We start from the raw sequence: 26,222 nt of genomic DNA, 5'->3' as shown, positions 1-26,222 counted from the left end.
ACTCTGGATGGCATTACCCTGACCTCTAGTAATACTGTGAGAAATCTTGGAGTCATTTTTGATCAGGATATGTCATTCAATGCACAAATTAAACAAATACGAGGTCTGTCCATAAAGTATAGGTCCTTTTAATTTTTTTCAAAAACTATATGGATTTCATTCATATGTTTTTACGTCAGACATGCTTGAACCCTCGTGCGCATGCGTGAGTTTTTCCACGCCTGTCGGTGACGTCATTCGCCTGTGAGCACTCCTTGTGGGAGGAGTCGTCCAGCCCCTCGTCGGAATTCCTTTGTCTGAGAAGTTGCTGAGAGTCTGGCGCTTTGTTTGATCAAAATGTTTTCTAAACCTGTGAGACACATCGAAGTGGACATGGTTCGAAAAATTAAGCTGGTTTTCAGTGAAAATTTTAACGGCTGATGAGAGATTTTGAGGTGACACTGTCGCTTTAAGGACTTCCCACAGTGCGAGACGTCGCGCAGCACTCTCAGGCGGCGTCATCAGCCTGTTTCAAACTTAAAACCTCCACATTTCAGGCTCTATTGATCCAGGACGTCGTGAGAGAACAGAGAAGTTTCAGAAGAAGTCGGTTTCAGCATTTTATCCGGATATTCCACTGTTAAAGGAGATTTTTTTAATGAAAGACGTGCGGACGGGTCCGCGCGTCGGCTCGCAGCCGCCGCGACGCTCCACCACAGGAAAAACACCTCTGCTGGAAGCCTTAAGGACAAGTTGGAACATGTCCAGCTGTTAAACAATTTCTCATATACTCACTCCACTGAAAGCCATCAAAAGCCGCCTGGATTTTACAAATGGTTATCAACACGGAGGTGTTTTTCCTGTGCCGCCGCATCGCACATCGCCCCACAGCATGTCTTTTTCCTGATTCTCTCCCCTCAGCCCCAACCAGTCCCAGCAGAAGACTGCCCCTCCCTGAGCCTGGTTCTGCTGGAGGTTTCTTCCTGTTAAAAGGGAGTTTTTCCTTCCCACTGTCGCCAAGTGCTTGCTCACAGGGGGTCGTTTTGACAGTTGGGGTTTTTCTGTAATTATTGTATGGCTTTAGCCTTACAATATAAAGCGCCTTGGGGCAACTGTTTGTTGTGATTTGGCGCTATATAAATGAAATTGATTTGTTTTGATCTTAACTTCATAATGAGATTAATTCAGGATCAGATGAGTATCTGGTGTCGTGGCAGACATACATTTCTGTTTGAAAAACTAATGGTGTTATTTCAGACGGAATAGCATCAACAAAATTCATAACTCCACCTAACCCTAACCCTAACTCTTCACAACATCTGGACTGGGACTAACAAATTCATTCAAGTCCATTTTATTTATATATATATATATATACACTCAACAAAAATATAAACGCAACACTTTTGGTTTTGCTCCCATTTTATATGAGATGGACTCAAAGATCTAAAACTTTTTCCACATACACAATATCACCATTTCCCTCAAATATTGTTCACAATCCAGTCTAAATCTGTGATAGTGAGCACTTCTCCTTTGCTGAGATAATCCATCCCACCTCACAGGTGTGCCATATCAAGATGCTGATTAGACACCATGATTAGTGCACAGGTGTGCCTTAGACTGCCCACAATAAAAGGCCACTCTGAAAGGTGCAGTTTTATCACACAGCACAATGCCACAGATGTCGCAAGATTTGAGGGAGCGTGCAATTGGCATGCTGACAGCAGGAATGTCAACCAGAGCTGTTGCTCGTGTATTGAATGTTCATGTCTCTACCATAAGCCATCTCCAAAGGCGTTTCAGAGAATTTGGCAGTACATCCAACCAGCCTCACAACCGCAGACCATGTGCAACCACACCAGCCCAGGACCTCCACATCCAGCATGTTCACCTCCAAGATCGTCTGAGACCAGCCACTCGGACAGCTGCTGGAACAATCGGTTTGCATAACCAAAGAATTTCTGCACAAACTGTCAGAAACGATCTCAGGGAAGCTCATCTGCATGCTCGTCGTCCTCATTGGGGTCTCGACCTGACTCCAGTTCGTCGTCGTAACCGACTTGAGTGGGCAAATGCTCACATTCGCTGGCGTTTGGCACGTTGGAGAGGTGTTCTCTTCACGGATGATGCGAAGGAGATGTGTTGCACTGCATGAGGCAAATGGTGGTCACACCAGATACTGACTGGTATCCCCCCCAATAAAACAAAACTGCACCTTTCAGAGTGGCCTTTTATTGTGGGCAGTCTAAGGCACACCTGTGCACTAATCATGGTGTCTAATCAGCATCTTGATATGGCACACCTGTGAGGTGGGATAGATTATCTCAGCAAAGGAGAAGTGCTCACTATCACAGATTTAGACTGGTTTGTGAACAATATTTGAGGGAAATGGTGATATTGTGTATGTGGAAAAAGTTTTAGATCTTTGAGTTCATCTCATACAAAATGGGAGCAAAACCAAAAGTGTTGCGTTTATATTTTTGTTGAGTATATATTCTGTGTTTGTTTTGACAAATATTGGCTGTACAAATGTGGTAGTGAGTTTGAATAAATGTAACAGCACAGAAAATGCTCATTTATAGTAAAACTCTCTTGAAAACATTGATCATACTCATCCATTTCTATTTATGTCTGGTTGTCAGAGGCTAACCAAGATGGTTGTGCTCTGGCAACAGCCAGTCAATGAGCAGATCGCCGCGGTACCCCATCTTGTGAGTACATAGAAATCAATGGTCTGGTCTGTTTATTGAATGGCCACGCCCATCTCTCATGTACGGCGCATTCAGAAAGTATTCACAGCGCTTCATTTTTCCACATTTTTGTTGCAGCATTATAACAAAATGGAGGAAATTAATTTTAGCCCCTCAAAATTCTACTCACAACACCCCATAATGACATGAAAAGTTTTTTTTTTATTATTATTTGCAAATTTATTGAAATCACGTGTCCATAAGTATTCACAGCTTTTTCTCAATACTTTGTTGATGCACCTTTGGCACCAATTTCAGCCTCAGGTCTTCTTGAATGTGATGCTACAAGCTTGGTGCACCTATCTTTGGTCAGTTTGGTCCATTCCTCTTTGCAGCACCTCTCAAGCTCCATCAGGTTGGATGGGGAGCGTCGGTGCACAGACATTTTCAGATCTCTCCAGAGATGTTCAATCAGATTCAGGTCTGGACTCTGGCTGGGCCACTCAAGGACATTCACAGAGGTTTCCTGAAGCCACTCCTTTGATATCTTGGCTGTGTGATTAGGGTCATTGTCCTGCTGAATGATGAACCGTCGCCCCAGTCTGAGGTCAAGAGCACTCTGGCACAGGTTTTCATCCAGGATGTCTCTGTACATTGCTGCATTCATCTTTCCCTCAATCCTGACTAGTCTCCCAGTTCCTGCTGCTGAAAAACATCCCCACAGCATGATGCTGCTACCACCATGCTTCACTGTAGGGATGGTGCCTGGTTTCCTCCAAACATGACGCCAAAGAGTTCAATCATTGTCTCATCAGACGAGAGAATTTTGTTTCTCCTGGGCTGAGAGTCCTTCAGGTGCCTTTTGTCAAACTCCAGGTGGGCTGCCATGTGCCTTTTACTAAGGAGTGGCTTCCGTCTGGCCACTCTACCATACAGGTCTGACTGGTGGATTGCTGCAGAGGTGGTTGTCCTTCTGGAAGGTTCTCCTCTCTCCACAGAGGAATGCTGGAGCTCTGACAGAGTGACCATCAGGTTCTTGGTCACCTCCCTGACTAAGGTCCTTCTCCCCTGATCGCCCAGTTTAGTCGGGCGTCCAGCTCTAGGGAGAGTCCTGGTGGATCTGAATTTCTTCCATTTACAGATGATGGAGGTCACTGTGCTCATTGGGACCTTCAAATCAGCAGAAATGTTTCTGTTCCCTTCCCCAGATTTGTGCCTCCAGACAATCCTGTCTCAGGGGTCTACAGACAATTCCTTTGACTTCATGCTTGGTTTGTGGTCTGACTGTCAACTGTGGGACCTTATATGTATGTGTGTGTGTCTTTCCAAATCATGTCCAATCAACTGAATTTACCCCAGGTGGACTCCAATTAAGCTGCAGAAACATCTCAAGGATGATCAGCGTCTTCCGGTTATGGTGCGCCTCTGAGCAGACGTGGAACAGAGCCACTCTGAGAGACTTTGAATTAAACCACCGATACAATTCATATAACCTCCCAATTTCCAGTGTACTGCCTGTGCAAAGCAAGACCTTATCATTATGCCAGCAAGAAGTTCGAAGCAAACGCAAAAACATCAGAAGTCGGACCCTCCGTGTGAGTCTGAACCACCAGCTAGCGAGGGAGCTATAGCTATGCTACTGGAAGATGCTAGTGAAGCTAATGAGGCTAACCAGGCTGATGAAGATGCTGGAGTTGGCAAACCAGGTTTAGCTCCTCCTGACGTTATGTCGGCTATTAAGTCACTGCAAGTTGACTTTGCTTCAAGATTTGATGGCCTACTTCACGCAATACAGGGAGTGCAGAATGAGATTCAGTCAATTGCTACTCGCATATTGCAGGCAGAGGACAGAATAGGGACCAATGAAGACGACATCGCGGTGCTAAAGGTTGATAATAGTACTTTTAAAAGTGAGCTGGAGGCACTAACACGTAAAGTTGATGACTTAGAGAATCGCAGCAGGCGCTCCAACCTGCGTCTGGTGGGCCTCCCTGAGAAGGCAGAGGGCGGCGATATGTGCACATTTCTGGCCAAATGGATACCGGAGGTGTTTGGGACGGGCATTTTTCCAGGACCGCTGATAATCGAGAGGGCATACAGAATGGGGAAGCCCCCCGGGGCGAATGCGGCTGCGGCAGCTCGCCCCAGAGCAGTGATGACGTTTTTGAACTACGGGGACAAGACCCGCGTGATGAGGGCTGCCAGGGAGATGGGCACCATGCTCTACAACAACAACACGAAAATCATGTTCTTTCCAAGCATCTCATCGGAACTCCTCAAGCAACGTAAGACCTACGACGCGGTCAAGAAGATGTTGGTGTCCCTCTTTATTCCGGATCTGCATTTTGGTATTATCCATCCATCCATCCATCCATTTTCTTCCGCTTTATCCGGAGTCGGGTCGCGGGGGCAGCAGCTCAAGCAAAGCCGCCCAGACCTCCCGATCCACACACACCTCCCCCAGCTCCTCCGGGGGAACCCCAAGGCGTTCCCAAGCCAGCCGAGAGATGTAATCCCTCCAGCGCGCCCTGGGTGCTCCCCGGGGCCTCCTCCCAGTGGGACGCGCCCGGAACACCTCTCCAGCGAGGCGTCTAGGGGGCATCCGGAAAAGATGCCCGAGCCACCTCAACTGACTCCTTTCGACGTGGAGGAGCAGCAGCTCGACTCCGAGCTCCTCCCGAGTGACCGAGCTCCTCACCCTATCTCTAAGGGAGCGCCCAGCCACCCTGCGGAGGAAACTCATCTCAGCCGCTTGTACCCGTGATCTCGTTCTTTCGGTCATGAGCCAAATCTCATGACCATAGGTGAGGATCAGAACGTAGATCGATCGGTAAATCGAGAGCTTTGCCCCCCTACTCAGCTCTCTCTTCACCACGACGGTCCGATACAGCGATCGCATCACTGCAGATGCTGCACCAATCCGTCTATCGAACTCACGCTCCATCTGTCCCTCACTCGTGAATAAGACCCCGAGATACTTAAACTCCTCCACTTGAGGCAAGGACACTCCACCGACCTGAAGAGGGCAAAGCACCTTTTTCCGGTCGAGAACCATGGCCTCGGATTTGGAGGTGCTGATTTTCATCCCGGACGCCTCACACTCGGCTGCAAACCGCCCCAGTGCACGCTGAAGGTCCTGATTTGACGAAGCCAACAGAACCACATCGTCCGCAAACAGCAGAGACGAGATTCTGTTGTTCCCAAACCAGACCCCCTCTACACCCTGGCTGCGCCTAGAAATTCTGTCCATAAAAATAATGAACCGAACCGGAGACAAAGGGCAGCCCTGGCGGAGGCCAACGTGCACTGGAAACAGGTCTGACTTACTACCGGCAATGCGAACCAAGCTCCTGCTGCGGTCGTACAGGGACCGGATAGCCCTTAGCAAAGGACCCTGGACCCCGTACTCCCGGAGCACTCCCCACAGGGTGCCCCGAGGGACACGGTCGAATGCCTTCTCCAGATCCACAAAACACATGTGGACTGGTTGGGCGAACTCCCATGAACCCTCAAGCACCCGATGGAGCGTGTAGAGCTGGTCCAGTGTGCTGCGACCAGGACGAAAACCACACTGCTCCTCCTGAATCCGAGGTTCGACCATCAGTCGAATTCTCCTCTCCAGTACTCTGGAATAGACCTTACCGGGGAGGCTGAGGAGTGTGATCCCCCTATAGTTGGAACACACCCTCCGGTCCCCCTTCTTAAACAGAGGGACCACCACCCCGGTCTGCCAATCCAGAGGCACTGTCCCCGATCGCCACGCGATGTTGCAGAGGCATGTCAGCCAAGACAGTCCCAGTCCAGAGACTTAAGGTACTCAGGACAGATTTCATCCACCCCAGGAGCCTTGCCACCGAGGAGCTTTCCAACCACCTCGGTGACTTCTGTCTGGGTAATGGATGAGTCCGCCTCTGGGTCCCCAGTCTCTGCCTCCTCGGAAGACGTGACGATGGGATTGAGGAGATCTTCGAAGTACTCCTTCCACCGCCCAACAACATCCCCAGTCAGAGTCAACAGCTCCCCACCCGCACCGTAAACAGTGCCGGTGGAGAGCTGCTTCCGCCTCCTGAGGCGTTGGACGGTGTGCCAGAATCTCTTCGAGGCCGACCGATAGTCCTCTTCCATAGCCTCCCCGAACTCCTCCCAGACCCGAGTTTTTGCCTCTGCGGCCGCACGGGCTGCGGCACGCTTGGCCTGCCGGTACCTGTCAGCTGCCTCTGGGGTCCCACCTACCAACAAAGATAAGTAGGACTCCTTCTTCAGCTTGACGGCATCCCTTACTTCCGGTGTCCACCACCGGGTTCGGGGATTGCCGCCGCGACAGGCACCAGAGACCTTGCGACCACAGCTACGAGCAGCCGCATCAGCAATTGAGGTGGAGAACATGGTCCACTCGGACTCCATGTCTCCAACCTCCCCCGGGATCTGGGAGAAGCTCTCCTGGAGGTGGGAGTTGAAGACCTCCCTGACAGAGGGTTCCGCCAGTCGTTCCCAGCAGACCCTCATGATACGTTTGGGCCTGCCAGGTCTGACATTTTTGGTATTATCCACCCTGCAAAACTACTTGTAACATACCAAGGGAAACGACATGTGTTTGACAACGCGTTGCAGGCTAACAGGTTTGCTCAGCAACTGAAAGATGGTGGATGCCAGTGAGTATGGCAGGATTCGATAAATATTGCCATGTCAAATACTCCTCATAAAACCTGACTGGTAATTACAGTGCGTGGTTGTTACAAAATTAACTTTTTACTTTTATTTTTACTATTATTTGTTTTACTTTTTTCTATTACTTTCACTAAGAAGGTGAAGTACAGTGAGTATTTATACTTATATATACATATACTTATTTTGACAAGAGTTTATTTTAATATTTTTCTAATTTGGTGGTTTAAGTTATTAATAATAATATATAGGGCTCTGTTTGTTGACTGTTAGTTGTACGCTGTTCCTTGTAGGATGATAGTGGACCAGCTTAGCCCCATGGCTTGGTCCCCTTTTGGGTTTTAGGAAGTGTGTATTTGAGATGGGGTAGGTGCATTTTAATGGGAGTTGTGAGTGCACCTTGGTTTACACTGTTCTATTGTTCTGATGTTATCTCTCGGTTACTAGTGTTGTTGTTGGGTTTTTTTGTTTTGTTTTTCTCTCTCTCCTCTTCTTTCTCTTCTTCCTCTCCCCCTTTGTATTCCCCAAGCAGACTTTACACTATGCACTTCTGACTTAGATGCCCTACTTGCCTGATCTTCAGTTAACTTCTTGGAATGTAAGAGGGTTGAATAGACTAGTTAAGCTGAAACAAGTGATGTCCCGGATTTGTCAATTGAAAGCTAAAGTGGTGTTTTTACAGGAGACACACTTGTCTATGGAAGATATTATTAAAATAAAAAGGAGATGGCCAGGTCAGGTGTTTCATGCTCCATACAACTCTCAGTCTAGGGGAGTAGCCATACTTGTGTACAACTCTGTTCAATTTCACCTAATTAACACATCTATAGATCAATCTGGTAGGTATATTGTTATTGAATGTGAGATTGCGTCAGTTCGATTCAGTTTAGTTAACGTGTATGGATGTAACAATGATAAACCCTCATTTTTTAGGAATTTGTTTTTACAACTTGCACCACTTCCCGGTTACCTAATTTTGGGGGGTGACTTCAATTGTACGCTTCAGCCTGAAACTGACAGAGCATCAGGGGTGGACACCACACACCAGCATACAAGGAAGGAATTGTTGCAGTGCATGGCAGATTTTAATTTGGTTGATGTATGGAGAAACATGTACAGAGATAAGGTGGCTTTCTCCTGTTACTCTAATGCCTATCATACGTTCTCCAGAATAGACTATTTTTTGGTTTCTGCAGCCTTGACTCCTTTGATATCTAACTCCTGGTATGATGGCATAGTAATCTCAGATCATGCAAGTGTATCTTTCCAGTTAAATTTACCAAACCGCCCACCTCTCACTCCTAGATGGCGTCTTCAGTCCTTTTGGTTGAAGGACCCAGAATTTTTAGACTATGTAGGAAAGCAAATTGACTACTATTTTCAATATAACACTGACCAAACATCTGTAAGTATAAGGTGGGAGGCATTCAAATCTTTTTTTTTTATTATTATTATATTTTATTTGGTTTTAACATATTAAAACAGACAAACATTAACAACACCACTAACAACACCAAAAACACCAAATGGAGCAACTGGAAATTAAAATTAAAGATGTGGAAGAGGAAATTCACAGGAGCCCTTCTGACTCACTATTTTCAGAACTTAATAGACTTAGAGCTAAATATAATGTCTTGTCAGTTAACAAAGCCACAAAAAGCTTGCTCAGGCTAAGGCAGTCATACTATGAGCAGGGTGATAAAGCCAGCAAACCTTTAGCCTGGCGCATTAAGCAGACGCAAGCAGATAGGGCAATAAATTCAATTACCACAGATAATGGCTGTGTTACCATAGACTTAAAAGAAATTAATGACACTTTCTCATTTTTTATCAGAACTTATATAAATCGGATTATTCCAGTGTAACCCCATTACAATTAAATATATTCTTGGAACAATTAGACTTTCCCACTCTGAGTGAAGACTCCTTAGATAATCTTGATCTTAATATCAATACTGATGAAATTGCCCAAGCCATAAAGAGCATGCAAGGGGGTAGAACCCCAGGCCGTGTCTCACTCCCAATAGAAATATTCAGAATCAGAATCAGATTCAGAAGAAGTTTATTGCCATTGCCAGTGAACAGGATTCACAGACTAGGAATTTGCTTCGGTACAATGGTGCAACATTAAGAAGAGATAAAATGCTAAGATAAAATATAACATATGTGTCAAAATAAGATAAAATCTAAGATAAAAAAAAAGAAATATGAAAGGCTGTGTGCAACAGAAAAACAGAACAACAGAAACAGAAAAAACAGTGCAGTGGGAGGAGTGCAATTAAAAACCAAAGTACACTGTCTAAAGTGACCCGTGATAAGATGATAAAGTGACAGAGTTAAGCTTAAGGTGACTGAGTTATGAGGAGTTCATGAGTCTAATGGCAGAGGGGAAGAAACTGTTCTTATGGCGGGAGGTTCTGGTCCGGATGGACCGTAGCCTCCTGCCCGAGGGGAGTGGTTTGAACAGACCGTGTGCAGGGTGAGAAGGGTCAGCTGTGATCCGACCTGCTCGGCCCAGACTCCTGGAGACGTGTAGGTCGTGGAGAGATGGAAGGCGTGGAGAGATGGAAGGCTACAAAATTTTCAAAGAGAAACTAGTTAAACCCCTTTTAGATATGTATCTGGAATCGTTTAGCCGCGGATCTCTCCCTCCTACAATCAATACTGCAACAATTATTTTACTACTCAAACCAGATAAACCAGAATCTCACTGTAGCTCGTACAGACCTATTTCACTGTTAAATTATGATTTTAAGATACTCGGTAAACTTCTGGCGAGGAGGTTAGAACCTCTTCTACCTCTCATGGTTCACCCTGACCAAAATGGTTTTCTTAAGGGTAGGCAGGGTTTTCACAACATACGGAGGGTGTTGAACATAATTCACAAGAGAGGTGGGCATATTGATAATGCTTTACTGTCAATGGATGCAGAGAAAGCATTCGACAGGATAGAATGGCAATATCTATTTGACGTTTTGAGGACATTTGGTGTGAAGGAGACATTCCTAAAATGGATTCAACTGCTCTATTCTAACCCTCAAGCTGAGATATTGACTAATAGCCTTCTCTCAACACCAATCAGCCTTCATAGGGGGACCCGTCAGGGGTGCCCCCTCTCCCCCCTCCTGTTTACTCTTGCAATCGAGCCGTTGGCTATGGCTGTTTGCACTCATGGTGGTATATCAGGCATTAAAATTGGCAATACAGACCATCGTATTGCTTTGTATGCAGATGACGTGATTATATTCTGCTCTTCTTTGGACACCTCGTTACCTTCTATATTGAACTTAATAGATGTTTTCAGTACATTTTCTGGTTATAAAATAAATGACGGAAAATCAGTTTTATTATTTTTAAATGAAAATGAAAGGTGAAATCCCCCAGTTCAAACACCCTTTTTAAGTGTTCGGACACGGGCTTTGTTTATTTGGGAGTAAAAATTACCCCTTCTGTTGACAGACTTGTTGAAGCTAACTATGACACTATGACAGAGACAGTAACACAGCTTATAACTAGATGGATGGAACTACCTATATCTTTGATTGGTCGTATTGATATTTTAAAGATGTCTATCCTGCCTAAATATCTTTACCTTTTCCAGTCAATTCCTCTATCCCCACCAACTTCTCTTTTTCAGACCTTAAGGAAACTGTTTTCAAAATTTATTTGGAATGACAAAAGGCCCAGACTCAGACTTTCCTTATTGTATCTTCCATATGATAGAGGGGGATTAAAATTACCTAACCTAACTTGGTATTTTTTGGCTGCTCAAATCAGAGCTGCAATGTTCTACTTTGTTACAGACCAGACACCTGCATGGGTTTTATTGGAGTCTTCATCTGTCAACATTCCCTTAAATTTGTATTTTTACTCGGCCGATAAGAAGAAACTTATTAAAAAGACTACAAACCCATTTCTAAAGAATACAATAAAGATCTGGTATGAGGCTCAAGCATATTTGGGAGACTCACAACAACTGTCCCATTTTACCCCAATTTTTGGTAATGATAATTTCCCCCCTGGTAGGGCAGATCTGGGTTTTAAATTTTGGTTTAATCAAGGCATAATGAAGGTGTCTGATCTGTACAAAGATGGTACCTTTATGTCTTTTGAGCAGTTAAAAGAATCTTTTGGTATACCATCGAAACACTTTTTCAAATACCTTCAAATAAGAGCTTATGTTGTGACCAAACAGGGCTCCAACTTAAAAGCCCCTTTGTTATCCACTCTTGAAAGGATTATTAAAAAGCATTCAAATGGAAGGGGTCAGGTGTCTGTATTATATCAACAATTTGTGGACAGTTATAATGAAACAACACAGTCAATATTGGAGGCTTGGAAAAGTGACTTAAAAGTGGATGTGTCAGAGGACGATTGGCGCAGGACGTGCTCTTTAGCTCAAACTCAAACTATAAATACCCACTCTAAACTTTTGCAATATAAGTGGCTAACTAGACCAGGGGTGGCCACGTTCGGTCCTCGAGAGCCACATTCCTGACACTCTTAGTTGTCTCCCTGCTCCAACACACCTGAATCCAATGAAAGGCTCATTAAAGGTCTGCTAACAAGTCTTTCATTGGATTCAGGTGTGTTGGAGCAGGGAGACAACTAAGAGTGTCAGGAATGTGGCTCTTGAGGACCGAACTTGGCCACCCCTGAACTAGACAATATATTACACCAGCTAAATTGCATCGCTTTAATCCAGATATTCCAGATACATGCATTAAATGTGGGGTTCAGAAGGGCTCTTTCTACCACTGTGTGTGGGAGTGCCCCAAAATTGCTTTCTTTTGGAACAAAATATTGAAAGTGTTAAGTCAGGTAGTTGGGAAAATGGTACTGCTAGATCCTAACTTTGTGCCGTCTTAATGTTTATCCTGATCAACTAGAATTTCCCGAAAACACAAAAATGTTGTTAAACATTGGGTTTCTTGAGGCAAAGCGCTGCATTACAAGAGCCTGGAAGGACCAAAAAGTGTGTGGACTGTCACAGTGGTTGACTGGACTAACATCAATATTGGCTTTGGAAAAAATCACCTACATGGCAAGAAACAAACTTGATACGTTTTGGGACATTTGGACAGCTTTCTACGCATTCCTTGATACTTATGATCTTACTGAAGATAATGTAAATGCTGAACAACTGTAATATACATTGATGTCAATATCTGCTGACCCTGCCCTCCCCCTCTCCCCCCCCTTTTTTTTTTTTGCCTATATGACACTGTTGATTTGTGTTAACTTGTTGACAAAATAATAAAAATATGTTTAAAAAAAAAAAAAAGATGACCAGCGGAAACACGAGGCACCTGAGCTCAATTTTGAGCTTCATGGCAAAGATTCAATACTTCCATACATGTGATTTATTCAGCCGCGTCTCACTTTTTTTTTTTTTTGTGCTCCCGTCACGAAATGAGTCAAATTTTCATGACTCATTATTACTAACCCTACTCCCACCCCCAAACCTAACCGTAACCATAACCTAATCTTACTCCTTCCCCCGCTTCACTTTTAATTTCGTGCAGCCATCATGGAATGAATTAGAATGAATTTGTGCTGCCGTGATGAAAATGTGGCACCTTTCGCCACAATATCACAAATAGGTTAATGTATATAGGTTAATACAGTAGGTTAATGTATATAGGTTAATACAATAGGTTAATGTATATTTTGTGCTGCTGAATCACGACTTGCCGTGAGACTGGGTTGGATTTATTTGTGTTTTTATTTTTTTAATAAATTTGCAAAAATCAAAAAAAAAACAACTTTTCACATTGTCATTATGGGCTACTGTGTGTAGAAATGTGAGGGGGAAAAAAATTAATTTCATCTATTTTGGAATAAAACATAAAATGTGTAAAAAGTGAAGTGCTGTGAATACTTTCTGGATGCTCCGTACACTGAGCTTTCTTATCTCATGCTATTTATTATAAATATCACCTCACCTCCTTATATAAAACTAATCTTATGCTCTTGGCCCTGAACGTGGCAAGCAGCAAGTCCAGGCCTGCGGGGGAGTGGAAAAGGCAGGCGCACGTCAGATGGCACTACAGTGCTGAAAACAGCAAAGAAATATGGTTTTTAGTTTAGTCTTTATTCTGCGGACAGGCCTATCAGGAACCCTGGCCACTAATCACACACTCCTGGAGGCTGCTGTTACTTCTAAAAATTAAAAGTAAAATTGAAAAAAAAAGTCTCTGCTAAATGTCTCTGTCATGTCATCTGATGAGTGACAGACATTTGACAGGTGCTCTGATATTTCTGTACATGTCGACTCTCATTCATAAAACTGATATGATGATAAAACGCACCTCTTCTCTGAAGTATTTGACCTTTGACCCATAGAACCAGATGTGTGTCTGCACACGTCCTTATAGGGAAGAGTTTAACAGGAAACAGCGCACTTCCCCCGCAAATAAACAGGATCAGCAGCTGGCCAATCAGAGAGCAGCTGGACTCTGCAAGAATTCAAAACTAAACACAGAACAGCTGGACTCTGAAAGTCCAGACTCAGTCTCATCAGGGACATTTTCACTTTGACTAAACCTCGTTTTCAAAGATCATCATCCGTCAAACACATCCTGCATGTCACCTGTCAATCAAAATCCTAAGAATCACCTGACAGTCAGAAGCGGACCGCACCGTACGCTCACCACAGTCAGAAGCGGCCCGCACTGTACGCTCACCACATGAGCTGCATCGGGTCTGCAAATGAAGAAAGGCCTCGCCTCCCCCGCATTCACTTTGATGTGATGATGAAATAAAACGGTCCCTCAAAAAGCAACAATCACAGCGACGCAAACGTGATAGTCCGTCGACATCTGAGGATCAAAGACAACACAAAGTGAACCAGCAGACGAAACCATCAAACATCACGCACGGTGGTTTCTGAACTGGGTCACGGGGTTTCTAAACTGGGTCACAGGGCTTTTAAATGAGTGCACAGAGCAGGTCACCTGCGGCACAGCACAAAGATGAAACATGACAACATAATAAAATAATGAATGCAGCAGGAAACCCCACAATGCCGACAGAATGCAGAAAGCATATGCTGAAAGCTCTCTCAATTTCAGTTGAAATTTTCTATTTCAATGGAGCTTTATTGGCATGGGAAACATACATTTATATTGTCAAAGCAAGTGTTAGATAGAGCAAAAAATATAAATAAAAGCTTCTCTCGACTCTCTCTGTCTCTCTCCCCCTCTCTGGAAATCAACTGAGCATGGTGAGGTGCAGCTCTGAGATGCACTGACGCAGCGTCTGTGATCACGGTATAACGTCCAGAACGAGCATGTAATCACACATCCATTGTCAGTCCACCTCATGTGTCAGAGGATTCATCTGAATTATCATGTCATCATTGTTGTTAGACTCCAGCCAGATGGACGCAATGGACATCAACGTGCACTGACTCACTGTCTCAGTGTGACTGTACAATGCTCACATCTACTGCACAAGATGATTGTGTGACACAGGCTTTGCACATTACCATATTTCCTTTGTGCACCAAACAGGATGCGGGGGGGTTGCCTCATCGGCGGCACAATCGGGACGGGCCTACATGATCAGACTGCTCCGAAAGCTGGTGGGTTGCCATTTCAGATTCCAGTTCGCATGCCAGTAAGGCTAGCAGTCACACAGCAGTTCAACCGCAGCACAACAGCAGTGTGCCTGTTCTCTACATTCGTACTGGCCTGCCAATTTGGCATATTTCCCAAAGTGCCACACGAATGTTGTCCAAGAAATTCAAATGCAGCTGGACTGCAGCAAGACTTGCATGAATGACGTTCGAATGCCCATTCCTTCGGCAGTACAACAGTGGTACGACTGACTCCACCACCGTTTGGATGTTTTCCAGCATGAGTGACACACGAAGGTGCCAACTGCTGTAGGAATGCTGTATGAGGCATTCAAGTGCAATTCGAATGCAGCACGTATAGCATGAATGCCATTTGAATATCAATTCATATGGCATTCGTGCTCTAGTGTGACGGGTCACAGTGTTTCTAAACTGGGTCATAGCATTTCTAAGGGCCCCTTCACAATTAAGTACAAATCTGTGCGGTTCACAGCAGAACAGCTCGTATGAGTGAACCACGAAAACATCGAGCTGATGGGCTGACGTGCATGATCCCGGTGTGATGGTGTCGTGTATGCGACGGTGTCGTGCAAACAGGAACACCGTGTGAGCAGCTGGGAGGAGGTGCACCACATTGCTCTGCTGATGTGGGGGAAAATAAAATAAAAACCAGCTGTATTATTAGTGGATATCACTGGGTTGATATAAATAATACATAAAAGGGGATGCAATACAGAACCCCGCAGTTAAATAACCCTTGTTAAATAAAAAAAAAATGCCACTCATGAGATTTGAACCCACACGCTCTGATTACCACATGGAAATTTTACCACTGCACTACCATCGCTGGCCTGAAATCGGAGCAGAAAAATGCCTGAAATCAACAAGGACATGAACGAGGTGCGCTGTGTGTGGCCGCTGCAGCATGGCACAAAGGTAAAAGATATTTTATATATTTCTACGTGAGGACAGCAGGCAGAGACGCGCCTCAAGGAGGAATGTTGTAAGTTCTTCCGACTTCAGACAACTTTATTGATCCCTAAAAGGGCAATTACGGTTACACTCCATTTACTACAGTTCATGTCCTTCCAAACACAGAATGTGTTCTCAAGCTGGGACATCCAGGAGCAGAGATTTTTATTGCCGCGGCTGTGGGCGGACCCCCCCCCACCCTTTGTCTGTTCAGGCCCAGACCAATGTGTCACTCTGTGTTATGTGGTCACTCATTTTCATTATTTGTTATGTAATTGCATATGTAGGTATTGGCATAATTATTTATATAACTGTCCTGGCGGTGGTGTCTGTGTTTGTAATGTGTGCATTGAGCCATCATCCAGCTGTCAGTGTGCTGTGATCAGCTGACAGGCCCCTCCCTGTGCTGTGCGCGATCAGACCTTGCTGTCCAGCTCCATGTGATCAAATCTGTACATACATATAAGTATTTTATGCAAGTGTGCCCGCCCCAGCACGCCAGATGTGTTGGGAGGCACGGGGAGGGGGGGGATGCATGCACAGGTGTGAGACACATGCACCACAAGTGTGTGGCTGTTTGCAACTCCACACTTGTGGCGGCACTGAGACAGATTTTACATCCAGCTCGACAATGATTGTCTGCAGACTGTTTTCGTGATGATAGCGCGAACAGCCATTGGCCACACATTTTCTAAGTGCCATGCGAGCAGTGTTAGATATTCGTGTCTTTTAGCTGGAATTTGGCCGACACCTGCCTCCAGAGGGTTCGATGTGCTCTCACAGTGCACACTCTGTCTTTCAGCCGCTGGTGTCCGCAAATACTTGTAGCAACAGGTGTACGAGGTGTTAGAGGCCGTTACGATTTTACACGTATTGCATACGATTCCTGCTTCATACGCAATTCAACCAAATTCGCACTATGTGTGAAGGGGCCCTAAACCAGGTCACAGGGCTTTTAAATGCATGCAGAGGGTTTCTAAATCAGGTCACGGTGTTTCTAAACCAGGTCACAGGGTTTCCAAACCAGGTCACGGTGTTTCCAAACCAGGTCACGGGGTTTCCAAACCAGGTCACGGGGTTTCCAAACCAGGTCACGGGGTTTCCAAATCAGGTCACGGGGTTTCCAAACCAGGTCACAGGGTTTCCAAATCAGGTCACGGGGTTTCCAAACCAGGTCACAGGTCTTTTAAATGCATGCAGAGGGTTTCTAAACCAGGTCACGGTGTTTCCAAACCAGGTCACAGTGTTTCCAAACGAGATCACGGGGTTTCCAAACAAGGTCACAGGTCTTTTAAATGTGTGCAGAGGGTTTCTAAACCAGGTCACGGTGTTTCCAAACCAGGTCACGGTGTTTCTAAACCAGGTCATCGTATTTCTAAACCAGGCCACGGGGACCAGGTCACAGGGTTTCGAAACCAGGTCACAGTGTTTCAAAACCAGGTCACGGGGTTTCAAAACCAGGTCACGGTGTTTCTAAACCAGGTCACGGTATTTCTAAACCAGGCCACAGGTTTTCTAAACCAGGTCACGGTGTTTCTAAACCAGGTCACAGGGTTTCCAAACCAGTAAAACGGACCCAGTTTAATTAGACAACAGATTATTTGATTTGTTAGGCTATTTATTGGCTTACCTTGTCATCCAAAAAGTGGCCGATTAAGAAACAAACTTCGAACCAATGCTCAAATTCTCTCTGAACTCTTCACGCGCAGCTGTCGTTTCAGGTGACAGCTTTTCAGCCAATCAACAATCAGAGAATACTGCAGTTAGAATGCTGTCAGCAGATTTCAACAGCTGTGTTAGGTGTGCGCCTTAAACTGCTCTTGTTTCATTAACAATGTGCTGTCGTCTGCTCTAGTCTGATCAGTCACAGAGAAACTCACAGTAACGACCAGGTGTACGATAGATAATAACAAATAAAACTGGTTTTTGGGACTTCCAATTTGGATGGACAAGACTAAGAGTCAAGCTTTCAAATGAATTAAAGCTCTGTCTGGGTTTTTGATTAATTAATAAGGTGGAACGGAAGATTGCTGCTAATCCTCCGCCTCGGCCCGTGCTACGAGCATTCTGGCAGTTAGTGTGACTCGGGGGTGTTGACTCATTTAAACTAACATATTCATCCTGCTGTAACCAGGTTTCTGTAAGGCAGAATAAATCAATATGTTGATCAATTATTATATCATTTACTAACAGGGACTTAGAAGAGAGAGACCTAATGACCTAATATACCTTATATATATATATATATATATATATATATATATATATATATATATATATATTTGATTTGTACAATGTGACTTTTGACCACAAACTTAAAAAAGGGTAATCATTTACACCTCAGCAGGGGTGGTGGCCAAGTGGTTAGTGCTCTTAGATTAGACAGAACTTTATTGATCCCTTGGGAATCAATCAATCAATCAATCAATTTTTTTATATAGCGCCAAATCACAACAAACAGTTGCCCCAAGGCACTTTATATTGTAAGGCAAGGCCATACAATAATTATGTAAAACCCCAACGGTCAAAACGACCCCCTGTGAGCAAGCACTTGGCTACAGTGGGAAGGAAAAACTCCCTTTTAACAGGAAGAAACCTCCAGCAGAACCAGGCTCAGGGAGGGGCAGTCTTCTGCTGGGACTGGTTGGGGCTGAGGGAGAGAACCAAGAAAAAGACATGCTGTGGAGGGGAGCAGAGATCAATCACTAATGATTAAATGCAGAGTGGTGCATACAGAGCAAAAAGAGAAAGAAACAGTGCATCATGGGAACCCCCCAGCAGTCTACGTCTATAGCAGCATAACTAAGGGATGGTTCAGGGTCACCTGATCCAGCCCTAACTATAAGCTTTAGCAAAAAGAAAAAGTTTTAAGCCTAATCTTAAAAGTAGAGAGGGTGTCTGTCTCCCTGATCTGAATTGGGAGCTGGTTCCACAGGAGAGGAGCCTGAAAGCTGAAGGCTCTGCCTCCCATTCTACTCTTACAAACCCTAGGAACTACAAGTAAGCCTGCAGTCTGAGAGCGAAGCGCTCTATTGGTGTGATATGGTACTATGAGGTCCCTAAGATAAGATGGGACCTGATTATTCAAAACCTTATAAGTAAGAAGAAGAATTTTAAATTCTATTCTAGAATTAACAGGAAGCCAATGAAGAGAGGCCAATATGGGTGAGATATGCTCTCTCCTTCTAGTCCCCGTCAGTACTCTAGCTGCAGCATTTTGAATTAACTGAAGGCTTTTTAGGGAACTTTTAGGACAACCTGATAATAATGAATTACAATAGTCCAGCCTAGAGGAAATAAATGCATGAATTAGTTTTTCAGCATCACTCTGAGACAAGACCTTTCTGATTTTAGAGATATTGCGTAAATGCAAAAAAGCAGTCTTACATATTTGTTTAATATGCGCTTTGAAAGACATATCCTGATCAAAAATGACTCCAAGATTTCTCACAGTATTACTAGAGGTCAGGGTAATGCCATCCAGAGTAAGGATCTGGTTAGACACCATGCTTCTAAGATTTGTGGGGCCAAGTACAATAACTTCAGTTTTATCTGAGTTTAAAAGCAGGAAATTAGAGGTCATCCATGTCTTTATGTCTGTAAGACAATCCTGCAGTTTAGCTAATTGGTGTGTGTCCTCTGGCTTCATGGATAGATAAAGCTGGGTATCATCTGCGTAACAATGAAAATTTAAGCAATACCGTCTAATAATACTGCCTAAGGGAAGCATGTATAAAGTGAATAAAATTGGTCCTAGCACAGAACCTTGTGGAACTCCATAATTAACTTTAGTCTGTGAAGAAGATTCCCCATTTACATGAACAAATTGTAATCTATTAGACAAATATGATTCAAACCACCGCAGCGCAGTGCCTTTAATACCTATGGCATGCTCTAATCTCTGTAATAAAATTTTATGGTCAACAGTATCAAAAGCAGCACTGAGGTCTAACAGAACAAGCACAGAGATGAGTCCACTGTCCGAGGCCATAAGAAGATCATTTGTAACCTTCACTAATGCTGTTTCTGTACTATGATGAATTCTAAAACCTGACTGAAACTCTTCAAATAGACCATTCCTCTGCAGATGATCAGTTAGCTGTTTTACAACTACCCTTTCAAGAATTTTTGAGAGAAAAGGAAGGTTGGAGATTGGCCTATAATTAGCTAAGATAGCTGGGTCAAGTGATGGCTTTTTAAGTAATGGTTTAATTACTGCCACCTTAAAAGCCTGTGGTACATAGCCAACTAACAAAGATAGATTGATCATATTTAAGATCGAAGCATTAAATAATGGTAGGGCTTCCTTGAGCAGCCTGGTAGGAATGGGGTCTAATAAACATGTTGATGGTTTGGATGAAGTAACATGAAAATAACTCAGACAGAACAATCGGAGAGAAAGAGTCTAACCAAATACCGGCATCACTGAAAGCAGCCAAAGATAACGATACGTCTTTGGGATGGTTATGAGTAATTTTTTCTCTAATAGTTAAAATTTTGTTAGGAAAGAAAGTCATGAAGTCATTACTAGTTAAAGTTAATGGAATACTCAGCTCAATAGAGCTCTGAGTCTTTGTCAGCCTGGCTACAGTGCTGAAAAGAAACCTGGGGTTGTTCTTATTTTCTTCAATTAGTGATGAGTAGAAAGATGTCCTAGCTTTACGGAGGGCTTTTTTATAGAGCAACAGACTCTTTTTCCAGGCTAAGTGAAGATCTTCTAAATTAGTGAGACGCCATTTCCTTTTCCTTTCCTTTCCTTTTTTTTTCTTGTATAGCGCCAAATCACAACAAACAGTTGCCCCAAGGCGCTCCACATTGCAAGGCAAGGCCATACAATAATTATGAAACACAGTCTACGTCTAAAGCAACATAACCAAGGGATGGTCCAGGGTCACCCGATCCAGCCCTAACTATAAGCCTTAGCGAAAAGGAAAGTTTTAAGCCTAATCTTAAAAGTAGAGAGGGTGTCTGTCTCCCTGATCTGAATTGGGAGCTGGTTCCACAGGAGAGGAGCCTGAAAGCTGAAGGCTCTGCCTCCCATTCTACTCTTACAAACCCTAGGAACTACAAGTAAGCCCGCAGTCTGAGAGCGAAGCGCTCTAATGGGGTAATATGGTACTACGAGGTCCCTAAGATAAGATGGGACCTGATTATTCAAAACCTTATAAGTAAGAAGAAGAATTTTAAATTCTATTCTAGCATTAACAGGAAGCCAATGAAGGGAGGCCAACACGGGTGAGATATGCTCTCTCCTGCTAGTCCCTGTCAGTACTCTAGCTGCAGCATTCTGAACCAACTGAAGGCTTTTTAGGGAACTTTTAGGACAACCTGATAATAATGAATTACAATAGTCCAGCCTAGAGGAAATCAACTCAATCAATCAATCAACTTTTTTTTTATATAGCGCCAAATCACAACAAACAGTTGCCCCAAGGCGCTTTATATTGTAAGGCAAGGCCATACAACAATCATGAAAAACCCCAACGGTCAAAACGACCCCCTGTGAGCAAGCACTTGGCAACAGTGGGAAGGAAAAACTCCCTCTTAACAGGAAGAAACCTCCAGCAGAACCAGGCTCAGGGAGGGGCAGTCTTCTGCTGAGACTGGTTGGGGCTGAGGGAAAGAACCAGGAAAAAGACATGCTGTGGAGGGGGGCAGAGATCGATCACTAATGATTAAATGCGGAGTGATGCATACAGAGCAAAAAGAGAAAGAAACAGTGCATCATGGGAACCCCCCCACAGTCTACGTCTAAAGCAGCATAACCAAGGGATAGTCCAGGGTCACCCGATCCAGCCCTAACTATAAGCCTTAGCGAAAAGGAAACTTTTAAGCCTAATCTTAAAAGTAGAGAGGGTATCTGTCTCCCTGATCTGAATTGGGAGCTGGTTCCACAGGAGAGGAGCCTGAAAGCTGAAGGCTCTGCCTCCCATTCTACTCTTACAAACCCTAGGAACTACAAGTAAGCCTGCAGTCTGAGAGCGAAGCGCTCTATTAGGGTGATATGGTACTACGAGGTCCCTGAGATAAGATGGGACCTGATTATTCAAAACCTTATAAGTAAGAAGAAGAATTTTAAATTCTATTCTAGAATTAACAGGAAGCCAATGAAGAGAGGCCAACACGGGTGAGATATGCTCTCTCCTGCTAGTCCCCGTCAGTACTCTAGCTGCAGCATTTTGAATTAACTGAAGGCTTTTTAGGGAACTTTTAGGACAACCTGATAATAAAGAATTACAATAGTCCAGCCTAGAGGAAATAAATGCATGAATTAGTTTTTCAGCATCACTCTGAGACAAGACCTTTCTGATTTTAGAGATATTGCGTAAATGCAAAAAGGCAGTCCTACATATTTGTTTAATATGCGCTTTGAATGACATATCCTGATCAAAAATGACTCCAAGATTTCTCACAGTATTACTAGAGGTCAGGGAAATGCCATCCAGAGTAAAGATCTGGTTAGACACCATGCTTCTAAGATTTGTGGGGCCAAGTACAATAACTTCAGTTTTATCTGAGTTTAAAAGCAGGAAATTAGAGGTCATCCATGTCTTTATGTCTGTAAGACAATCCTGCAGTTTAGCTAATTGGTGTGTGTCCTCTGGCTTCATGGATAGATAAAGCTGGGTATCATCTGCGTAACAATGAAAATTTAAGCAATACCGTCTAATAATACTGCCTAAGGGAAGCATGTATAAAGTGAATAAAATTGGTCCTAACACAGAACCTTGTGGAACTCCATAATTAACTTTAGTCTGTGAAGAAGATTCCCCATTTACATGAACAAACTGTAATCTATTAGACAAATATGATTCAAACCACCGCAGCGCAGTGCCTTTAATACCTATGACATGCTCTAATCTCTGTAATAAAATTTTATGGTCAACAGTATCAAAAGCAGCACTGAGGTCCAACAGAACAAGCACAGAGATAAGTCCACTGTCCGAAGCCATAAGAAGATCATTTGTAACCTTCACTAATGCTGTTTCTGTACTATGATGAATTCTAAAACCTGACTGAACCTCTTCAAATAGACCATTCCTCTGCAGGTGATCAGTTAGCTGTTTTACAACTACCCTCTCAAGAATCTTTGAGAGAAAAGGAAGGTTGGAGATTGGCCTATAATTAGCTAAAATAGCTGGGTCAAGAGATGGCTTTTTAAGTAATGGTTTAATTACTGCCACCTTAAAAGCCTGTGGTACATAGCCAACTAACAAAGATAGATTGATCATATTTAAGATTGAAGCATTAAATAATGGTAGGACTTCCTTGAGCAGCCTGGCAGGAATGGGGTCTAATAAGCATGTTGATGGTTTGGATGAAGTAACTAATGAAAATAACTCAGACAGAACAATCGGAGAGAAAGAGTCTAACCAAATACCGGCATCACTGAAAGCAGCCAAAGATAACGATACATCTTTGGGATGGTTATGAGTAATTTTTTCTCTAATAGTCAAAATTTTGTTAGCAAAGAAAGTCATGAAGTCATTACTAGTTAAAGTTAATGGAATACTCAGCTCAATAGAGCTCTGACTCTTTGTCAGCCTGGCTACAGTGCTGAAAAGAAACCTGGGGTTGTTCTTATTTTCTTCAATTAGTGATGAGTAGAAAGATGTCCTAGCTTCACGAAGGGCTTTCTTATAGAGCAACAAACTCTTTTTCCAGGCTAAGTGAAGATCTTCTAAATTAGTGAGACGCCATTTCCTCTCCAACTTACGGGTTATCAGCTTTAAGCTACGAGTTTGTGAGTTATACCACGGAGTCAGACACTTCTGATTTAAAGCTCTCTTTTTCAGAGGAGCTACAGCATCCAAAGTTGTCTTCAATGAGGATGTAAAACTATTGACAAGATACTCTAACTCCCTTACAGAGTTTAGGTAGCTACTCTGCTCTGTGTTGGTATATGACATTAGAGAACATAAAGAAGGAATCATATCCTTAAACCTAGTTACAGCGCTTTCTGAAAGACTTCTAGTGTAATGAAACTTATTCCCCACTGCAGGGTAGTCCATCAGGGTAAATGTAAATGTTATTAAAAAATGATCAGACAAAAGGGAGTTTTCAGGGAATACTGTTAAGTCTTCTATTTCCATACCATAAGTCAGAACAAGATCTAAAATATGATTAAAGTGGTGGGTGGACTCATTTACTTTTTGAGAAAAGCCGATAGAGTCTAATAATAGATTAAATGCAGTGTTGAGGCTGTCATTCTCAGCATCTGTGTGGATGTTAAAATCGCCCACTATAATTATCTTATCTGAGCTAAGCACTAAGTCAGACAAAAGGTCTGAAAATTCACAGAGAAACTCACAGTAACGACCAGGTGGACGATAGATAACAACAAATAAAACTGGTTTTTGGGACTTCCAATTTGGATGGACAAGACTAAGAGACAAGCTTTCAAATGAATTAAAGCTCTGTCTGGGTTTTTGATTAATTAATAAGCTGGAATGGAAGATTGCTGCTAATCCTCCGCCCCGGCCCGTGCTACGAGCATTCTGACAGTTAGTGTGACTCGGGGGTGTTGACTCATTTAAACTAACATATTCATCCTGCTGTAACCAAGTTTCTGTTAGGCAGAATAAATCAATACGTTGATCAATTATTATATCATTTACCAACAGGGACTTAGAAGAAAGAGACCTAATGTTTAATAGACCACATTTAACTGTTTTAGTCTGTGGTGCAATTGAAGGTGCTATATTATTTTTTCTTTTTGAATTTTTATGCTTAAATAGATTTTTGCTAGTTATTGGTGGTCTGGGAGCAGGCACCGTCTCTACGGGGATGGGGTAATAGGGGGATGGCAGGGGGAGAGAAGCTGCAGAGAGGTGTATAAGACCACAGCTCTGCCTCCTGGTCCCAACGCTAGACAGTCACAGTTTGGAGGATCCCAAAAAATTGGCCAGATTTCTAGAAATGAGAGCTGCTCCCTCTAAAGTGGGATGGATGCCGTCTCTCCTAACAAGACCAGGTTTTCCCCAGAAGCTTTGCCAATTATCAATGAAGCCCACCTCATTTTTTGGACACCACTCAGACAGCCAGCAATTCAAGGAGAACATGCGGCTAAACATGTCACTCCCGGTCCGACTGGGGAGGGGCCCAGAGAAAACAACAGAGTCCGACATTGTTTTTGCAAAGTTACACACCGATTCAATGTTAATTTTAGTGACCTCCGATTGGCGTAACCGAGTGTCATTACTGCCGACGTGAATTACAATCTTACCAAATTTACGCTTAGCCTTAGCCAGCAATTTCAAATGTCCTTCGATGTCGCCTGCTCTGGCCCCCGGAAGACAATTGACAATGGTTGCTGGTGTCGCCAACTTCACATTTCTCAAAACAGAGTCGCCAATAACCAGAGTTTGATCCTCGGCGAGTGTATCGTCGAGTGGGGAAAAACGGTTAGAGATGTGAACGGGTTGACGGTGTACACGGGGCTTCTGTTTAGGGCTACGCTTCCTCCTCACAGTCACCCAGTCAGCCTGCCTTCCCGACTGCACGGGGTCTGCCAGGGGGGAACTAACGGCGGCTAAGCTACCTTGGTCCGCACCGACCACAGGGGCCTGGCCAGCTGTAGAATTTTCCACGGTGCGGAGCCGAGCCTCCAATTCGCCCAGCCTGGCCTCCAAAGCTACGAATAAGCTGCACTTATTACAAGCACCGTTACTGCTAAAAGAGGCCGAGGAATAACTAAACATTTCACACCCAGAGCAGAAAAGTGCGGGAGAGACAGGAGAAGCCGCCATGCTAAATCGGCTAAGAGCTAGTAGCTGCGCTAAGCTAGCGGATTCCTAAAAACACGCAAAGTGAATAATGTGTAAATAATTTAGAGGTGATTCAGCAGAAGGAGTGCTTTAGTTAAGGCACGTGAAGATTACACTGGGAAACAAATCGTAATCTAGATAACTAGATCAATCTAACTGCGCAGATTAAACAGCTAACAGATACAGAAAAACACCGCTGTGCTCCGGAACAGGAAGTGATACAATACCGCAGTGAGAGCCAACCACCAGTAGAGGCAAGCAAACATTCCACATTGGGAAGACTCCCTCAGCGAAATTGGGGTTTCAGTGTGGAAGGTTCCCGGTTCAAAACCACCTCTGGCATTTCTTCATGTAATGTGGTGTTGTGTCAGAAAAAGCATCTGGTGTAAAACTTGTACCGAATCAACATGGCGACCTCGAGTGAAAACAAGGGAGCAGTTGAAGAAACTTACTTATTTATGGCTCAAATGTTAGTGGTCAGATCACTGTTCACATGTGATTTTTACAACATGATGTTTATTACAAAACCTTGGAGTAATATATTATGTCATTGATTAGTGTTTCTTT

At 43.7% G+C, this 26,222-nt stretch overlaps 1 protein-coding gene across 1 annotated transcript in view; it reads right to left on the bottom strand.

The window, feature by feature from the left end:
• LOC117515001 (laminin subunit beta-1-like) overlaps window positions 1-26,222 on the bottom strand; it is a 476,107-nt gene that overhangs the window by 430,470 nt on the left and 19,415 nt on the right. The window lies entirely within an intron of this gene.

This window comes from Thalassophryne amazonica, chromosome 8 (genome assembly GCF_902500255.1).
Source record: "Thalassophryne amazonica chromosome 8, fThaAma1.1, whole genome shotgun sequence".
NCBI lineage: Eukaryota > Metazoa > Chordata > Actinopteri > Batrachoidiformes > Batrachoididae > Thalassophryne > Thalassophryne amazonica.
This window is presented reverse-complemented; position numbering and strand designations above follow the sequence as displayed.